An 8830-nucleotide genomic window follows, 5' to 3' on the forward strand; every position below is an offset into this window, starting at 1 on the left:
TTTCTCATTATCTGTTGGTCTTTGATCGAGTTCATCATTATTTGAATTTGAATCTACATCATTAAGATTATCAAGATCTCATTCTTCCATGTACTTTATAAAGTATAGATCATCTCAATTCTACCTATGACTGAAGTTATTAAATATGCAACATGCTAGTATGATCTAACTTGTTTTTTATTTATGCTGTACTAAGATGATGTTAATATAAGAAATATTTTTTAGAACAACAAATGTATTCTCAATCACATTTTGAAGCATTGAATGTCTTAAATTAAAGAGTTCGCGAGCTATCTTTGGTGCTTGTGTCTGACATCATTCTCTCAAATGGTATCATACCCCACAATACGGTGCAAGAAAACATTTTCTATTTACATATTAGCATCGACCTTATAATATTTGGTTTTACGGTCCAAATAGTCTATAGCTTAAATTATAAAAAAATTAATTTAGAGAATAAGTTAGGTTAAATATTTTTATAATACATAAAATAAATAAAAATAATATAAAATTTATAATATATAACTTTTATAAATAAAAAGAAGGTTTTATAAATTATCCAAAACTTTCATAACACTTCTTATAAATAATATATTTTTGTCATAACTTTATAAAGTTGTTTTTTTATAAATAAAGTTATGATAAAAAAACTATAACATTTTTTTTGAATAAGTATATTATTAGCATGGACATATAAATAAGTTATGTCCATATTTGGTCATAACGTTTTATAAATAAATATATTGTAACACTTTTATTACATGTAAAAAATTTATAATAATCTTTTTCCATAACTTAGAAAATTTTTAGGATTTAAATAAGATAATTTTTATTATAACTATATAAAATACATTAATTATTTTTATAATATATTTTTAGGATTTATAATATAAGAATTTTTGGATATAATTATCTCAAACACTCATTCGTGTTCATCTTATAATATAATTTTATAACTTTTATAAAAATAATTTTTAATTAGATTTGTACTTATGTAATTACTATAATTCTCACCCTCTTCTCCTAAGAATTGGAAAATGTAATTGAGTGCTTTGATTACAACCAATTTGATGAGACCCACCAATTACAATAGTTACCCAAACATGACACTTTTGTATAATTACAAGCAATTACACCCAAATCTAATTACTAAGTAGCTTTCTAGACACTACCTAATAATTTTTAACACCATTGAATTCAACATTAAAACTTTGATTATCCAATTTCCAATTCTATAATTATTCAAAGTTTAGAAAAACTTTTGATCAGGATTGAAATGGACATTATTGGTAAAATAGGAGGACGTGAGTTTGAGTGTGTTGTATTCTCCTATTTATGAGTTGGGGAGGGACTATGCCTAATTGTAGGTATTGTATCATCCAAAAATCTCTAAGAATTTCGAAGCCTTCATTGTAGGAGTTGAATTTGTTGCTTGTACTCTAAGAAAGCATCAAAGTTGAAGCAATTCAAGGACTTTAATTCCTCTTTCTATTTCATATTTCCATTTATCTATATTTTTCTACTTAGTCCATTGAGTTTTTAATTTCAAAAAGTTCTAGGTTTATTAAAGGATTGTTGTAGCCTCATCCTTTTGGATTTTGAATTGGGTTCGTTCTTTTGAACTCAAATTGGGGTACGGGAGTCTGTGGGGTGAGATGTTTAGATCTTTGGAGGTAGTAAATGTGATTTGGTCTCAAGACCTAATACAACTCTTTTCCTGGAATTTAGTAAGGAATTTTTTGAAGAAGGATGAAAGATATTGGAAAGACAAAGCTTAGGAGAAGATATCAATGGAAGTTTGGGTGTAACAAGCAATTGTGTATCAAATCCGCATACCAGTCTATCTGGAATCACAAATATAAGAATGGGATATTGCAACGGCTAGGGTGGAAGTTGAAATTGTGGTTTAAACTCATAATTGTCTTCCAAGTTGAGGAAGAGGTCCACCAATACAAAGGATACTTGTCACATGTGCAAAGCTATATGGTTTAGGAATACTGTTTTTATCTCCTCAATCCTGACTCCATGCATTTTTCAGTGGCTCTACCTCAATGACCGAAGCAAAAAGAGTTATAGGCTCTAACTCAATGACCGAAGCAGAAAGAGTTATATACTCTATTTCCCTGTGGACGCTTATCTTTAATAAATCTACACCTATCCAATGTAATGATGGTTTGCAAATATATTAATAAAATACAGTAACAGATTCATGCAACTATTTCCTGTTTAGTTCACCCATTTTTTACTAGCTTTCACAAGATCCAATTATATACCATTAGCAACAGGTTCCAATACCCTTAATTAAAGGATTTTTTTTAAATTGATATCAGTGATTAATTCTCTTATTGTAAATATCTTTGAAGAAGTAAACAATTGATCACAAAATATGCTCTATTCTCATGAGTAGAGATCAATCTTTGTAACATCACGAATTAGGGCCTAGTCGGAACAGTGGTTTTAAGACCACAAATCTGAGATAGAAATAATTATTTTATGATTCTCATGAGGTTTATCTTATGAATACATGCTTGTGTGAAAGTTTCAAGAAGAAATTCTATGCATAAAATGCCTAATTGCATTTTAAGGACCAAATTGAATAAAGTACAAAACTAGCATTCTAGAAGCTTTAAGCATGAAATTGCATTAGAGATTGAATTAGAGGGTCTTAATTAGCAATTTGATCAATGTCTATAATTTTGGACAAAAATGGACATGCATAGGAAAAATATAAAAGAGAAACCCTAGGGGCATTTTGGTCATTAGGTAATTAAAAGAATAAAAAGGGAAAAATAAGTCAAAATTGGTGTCCATCTTCTTCCTTCATTGCCGAAAATTGCAAGACACCATAGCTAGGGTTTGTTCAACATTTTTAAGCTTGATTATAAGTGCATCCTAGCCCTGTTTTTAATGTTCTTTACATTTTTAAAGTCCTTGAAGCATGATCTACCCATTTCTAACTATATTTTGAGCTAGGGTTCATGTGTAAAATTTGACCCATGTGTAACATGCATGTATTTTGATGATTAATGAAGGAATATGAATGTTTGATACATGATAAACATCTTTTACTAGGTGATTTTCAGTGAAAACACTTAAACAAGAGACTTGTTTGTAAAAGTGTAAAAAAGAATAGTAATAATGTGAAATAAAAGAAAATATGGGCTGATATGAGCATAGTAAAGGTTCAGCTAGGCTTGGGTAACCAAGAAAATACATGCATTTCATTTTACAAGTCTAAGGACCAAAGTGCAAATATGTGAAAGTTTAGGGGTCAAAATATAAATTTGTAAAAGTATGAATTATGGACTCATTTGAACAATGTGAATACTAAATAAGTTAAATTTGGCATTATAGATCAAGAAAAACGTGAACCGAGACTTGATCGAGGAAAGAATAAAGTACACGAAGATTAAGCTCGATTATCATCATTTTGTACCGAGGTAAGTACACATGCAAATAATATGGTGTTGTAGTTTTTTTAATGATTTAATATATTGTAATAAATGTTTTATTGTAATTATGAAATATTGCTGATTGTTATGAAAGCATGAATGTTATTATGGTCGTTATCCACGACGTTACGAGCAAGTACGATGGAGATACTATATGCAAGTGAGAAAAAATCCGTTTGAACCTTAGGAATAGTTTAGGATACAAGTGACATGCCACTAGGAACTAAGACGTCCGAACTCGTTGAGTGGTCCAGATTCGTGAGATATGTGTCATCTGAGCTCGTTAAGAGGTCCGAGTTCATTATGGATGCGAGCACCCGAGCTCGTTGAGAGGTCCGAATTCATAATAGATGCGATTCATGTAACATCCGAGCTCGTTGAGAGATCCAAGTTCATTATGGATGTGTTACATGTTATGTGGTAGCTTTGGCTACGTTTGTATATGTGGCACTTATCTGTAAGGTTTCCGCGTATCCAATAGTATTTCGAGAGTTCAACGGGTAATGTAATGAATGTAATGAGAGTCCCAAGAAGGTCATATGAAAGAGGTATGGTTATGGATACTTTACGATGAATACAGGTACGTATGCTAAACCTATGATTAATGTCTTAATAAAGATCAATTTACGATGAGCAAGTATATATGTACGTATGATGAGTAAGTAGAAAGGTTTGAATGATGAGTAATCTTTATGTATATGTTTCTATGTTTCTTCATGTTTATTCCTTACTATCATTTCATATTATTTGTATGTGGACTTACTAAGCTATAATGCTTACTCTCCTATCTTTTCCATCCTTTGTAGTTCAGCCAAGCTAGCTCGAGGATCGGTCACTGTCAAAGTATTCGATCATACTATCAAAAGACTATTGGGTATAGTGAAATTATTATTTTGAGTATGACATGTATAGGAAACTTGGTCATTTTGTGATATGTGTCATGCTATTTGGCTAAATTGTGAAGGCCTATAATAATGATAATTCATTTTGTAATGGCCATGTGATATGGCTCATATTTGATCATTTGGGTTGTAATCTAATTACCCATGCATGTATGTGCTAGTGTTTGATGGTAGGATATGTTATTGCTTGGTGAGTGCATGATAATGATGTGATATGTTGTTGATCGATGAATGTATGGTAAAGTATGAATTAGGTGCTAAAGGATAAGGGATGACCTAATGGCTTAAAATGACTATAAGTATGAATACACAATTTGAAGTCATGATAACAAGTTTAATAATGCATGAAATTGGTGTGGAATGCCTCTAAGTAGTGTAACAAATGAATGTGCAATAGGATGACTTTATGAAGACGTGAGAGTGCGATGGTGTGGAATATTTGAGTGCTTAAATATGTCATGTTGCATGTTATAAAGTATGTTTGAATGTATGAGTGATTGTGGGTGACTATTGGCTTGGAAAATAGCCTTTAAATGGTCCACACGAGTAAACACACGGGCATGTGTTTAGACCATGTGTGACACACGGTCTGCCCCATGGGCTTGTTGAATGGTCGTGTGTCCCCTGCACCTAAAATTTCTAAGTCAGTATGCATGGTAGTAAATGCACTGGCAGAGACACGGTCGTGTGCCTCAACCTTGTGGAGGACACGGCCTAGCACACATGCATGTGCCTTGGTCGTGTGCCCCTAAGTGAATGCTGACGTCATAAACAGAATGTCCAAGTTTTTTGCACGGGCAATGTCACGTGCATGTTTAGACCGTGTGATAGACATGGGCCAAGGACACGGGCGTGTGCTCGGCCCTGTGAAAACCCTTGGAGGTTCAAAATGAAAAAATAAATTTTAGTAATTCCGCACGGGTAAAGGACATGGGCGTGTCCCAATGCACACAGGCGTGTGCATTGCCTCCACATGGGTGTGTGAGGCTTAAACATAGAAACTTTCTTAGAATTTTCTTAAGTTCTCGATTTAGTTCTGAATTGTTTTTCATGCTTGTTATGGACCTCGTAGGTCGATAATAAGGATAATATGATCTTGTTTGATCAGTTTTATTTTTTAATGAAATTTTATGACCTGTATTTTGTGAAGATGCCTTGTTTATGTACGGTAATGCCTCGTACCTTATCTTGATCTCGGGTATGGGTAAGAGGTTTTTTTAGTGGTATTAGAGCTATGATTTAGTCGATTCTCAGACTAACCTAACGTATTTGAGTCTAGCTATACATGCCATACATATATATAAGTAATGATAGTATGACGACTCTTGACAATATTAAAATGTGTTTTCATATAGTAAATAGATCCCGACAGAATAGTGGTGGATGACGTAAAAAGTAACGCGCCTGCTCCAGCAGGAGCAGTGCCATCTAAAAATAGACCTGAAACTGTTAGTAGAGGAGAAGTAAACAGAGAGGCCTTTCTCCACATGATGAATGCATGGTATACGGAGTTTGTTCGAACGAACCCGAATGCTCAACCTTCTCCACCTCCCCCAAATCCTCAACTCGCACCTATGATACCTCAATATATGGATTTCATGAGATTTACTAGAACACCTATTGATAGAATTCGAAAACAAGGTGCCGAAGAATTTAGGGCAAATGCCAATGATGACCCCGAAAAAGCAGAGTTCTGGTTAGAGAACTCGATACGGGTATTTGATGAATTGTCATGTTCACCCGAAGAATGTTTAAAATGTGCCATATCCCTATTGAGAGATGCGATGTATCACTAGTGGAGAATGCTGATATCTATAGTACCACCAGAAAGGTTACTTGGGAATTCTTTCAAGAGAAATTTCGAAAGAAATACATTAGTGAAAGATTCATTGAACAGAAGCGTAAAGAATTGCTAGAATTGAAACAAGGTCGTATGACAATTAGTGAATATGAGAGAGAATTTCCCAGACTCAGCAAATATGCTCGGGAGTGCGTACCCTTCGAAGCTAAGATGTGCAAAAGATTTGAAGATGGACTCAATGAGGATATTAAGACATTAATGGGTATTCTCGAGTTGAAAGAATTTGTGGTACTTGTAGAACGGGCTTGTAAAGACGAAGGCTTGGTTAAAGAAAGGAAGAAGGCCAAGTCTAATGCAAGAGATATAAGAAAGAGGTACATGAGTAAGTCATTGTTGTTCCAGTCTAAGAAATCTAGAGAGATGTATTCTCTTTCACATATGTCAATTGGACATTCATATGGGAATCGTAAAAAGAAAAATTCGGGTTTTAGATCTCAGGCTATGTCTGTGGCAAGTGTGGGTAACGCTAAACCTTCCAAGGCTGAATGTTCGTAATGTGGTAGACGTCATTCTGGTAACTATAGAGTGAGTGAAGGATCATGTTTTAAATGTGGTTCTTTAGACCACTTTATAAAGGACTGTCCCGAGATGATGGAAAAAGAAAGATTCTAGAATCCAAGACCGAGTGGCGCAACTTCTAGGGGAAGACCCTCGAGAAATGTCGGGAATAGGTCCGGTAGTAAAATGTGACGCTAGACATAGCAGTGAGGTTCGAAGCTAGGGCTCCGGCTAGAGCTTATGCCATACATGCACGCGAAGACGCAAGTTCTCCTGATGTGATCACTGGTAAATTTTCTCTCTATGATACTAATGTTATTGCTTTGATAGACCCTGGCTCCACTCATTTGTATGTGTGTATGAAATTGGCATCTAGTATGAATATACCTGTCGAGTCTACATAATTCGTAATTAAGGTGTCTAACCTGTTAGGAAGGCATGTGATAGTTGATAAAGTATGTAAGCATGTGATAGTTGATAAAGGTATTCTCGAGTTGAAAGAATTTGTGGTACTTGTAGAACGGGCTTGTAAAGACGAAAGCTTGGTTAAAGAAAGGAAGAAGGCCGAGTCTAATGCAAGAGATATAAGAAAGAGGTACATGAGTAAGTCATTGTCGTTCCAGTCTAAGAAATCTAGAGAGATGTATTCTCTTTCACATATGTCAATTGGACATTCATATGGGAATCGTAAAAAGAAAAATTCGGGTTTTAGATCTCAGGCTATGTCTATGGCAAGCGTGGGTAACGCTAAACCTTTCAAGGCTGAATGTCCGTAATGTGGTAGACGTCATTCTGGTAACTATAGAGTGAGTGAAGGATCATGTTTTAAATGTGGTTCTTTAGACCACTTTATAAAGGACTGTCCCGAGATGATGGAAAAAGAAAGATTCTAGAATCCAAGACCGAGTGGCGCAACTTCTAGGGGAAGACCCTCGAGAAATGTCGGGAATAGGTCCAGTAGTAAAATGTGACGCGAGACATAGCAGTGAGGTTCAAAGCTAGGGCTCCGGCTAGAGCTTATGCCATACGTGCACGCGAAGACGCAATTTCTCCTAATGTGATCACTGGTAAATTTTCTCTCTATGATACTAATGTTATTGCTTTGATAGACCCTGGCTCCACTCATTTGTATGTGTGTATGAAATTGGCATCTAGTATGAATATACCTGTCGAGTCTACATAATTCGTAATTAAGGTGTCTAACCTGTTAGGAAAGCATGTGATAGTTGATAAAGTATGTAAGAAATGTCCTTTGATGGTTAGAAATCATTATTTTCCGGCCGACTTGATGTTGTTGTCGTTTGACGAATTTGATGTTATACTGGGTATGGATTGGTTGACACTACATAAGGCTATAGTGAATTGTAGACAGAAAGTTATAGAACTGAAATGTGAAAATGGTGAAATTTTTCAGGTTGAATCAGATAATGCAGATAAGTCGCCAATGATGATTGCTTTAATGATTGCTCAGAGATACTTGAGAAAGTGGTATGAATCTTTTTTGGCATATATATTGAATACAAAAGAATCCAAATAAAAAATTAAATCAGTGCCGGTTGTGTGTGAGTATGCGAATGTATTTCCGGAGGAATTGCCGGGTTTACCTCCAGTTAGAGAAGTTGAATTCAGTATTGAGCTAATGCCAGGGACAGCACCTATCTCTATTGAACCCATATAGGATGGCCCCGACTAAACTGAAGGAATTGAAATCACAGTTGCAAGAGCTGACCAACAAGGGTTTTGCGAGACCAAGCTTTTCATCGTAGGGGGCTCCCGTACTGTTCGTAAAAAAGAAAGACGGCTCTATGAGATTATGCATTGATTACCGGTAACTCAATAAGGTGACAATCAAAAATAAGTATCCTCTTCCAAGGATTGATGACTTGTTTGATCAGCTGAAGGGAGCGACATGGTTCTCTGAGATAGACTTAAGGTCCGGATACTACTAGTTACGAGTGAAAGAGTCTGATGTGCCTAAGGCTACCTTTAAAACGAGGTATGGCCACTATGAGTTTCTAGTTATGCCATTTGGACTAATGAATGCTCCTGCCATGTTTATGGATTTAATGAACCGAAATTTTCAGCCATATATAGATAAGTTTGTTGTGGTTTTTATC

This window comes from Gossypium arboreum, chromosome 6, assembly GCF_025698485.1.
Source record: "Gossypium arboreum isolate Shixiya-1 chromosome 6, ASM2569848v2, whole genome shotgun sequence".
Lineage (NCBI taxonomy): Eukaryota > Viridiplantae > Streptophyta > Magnoliopsida > Malvales > Malvaceae > Gossypium > Gossypium arboreum.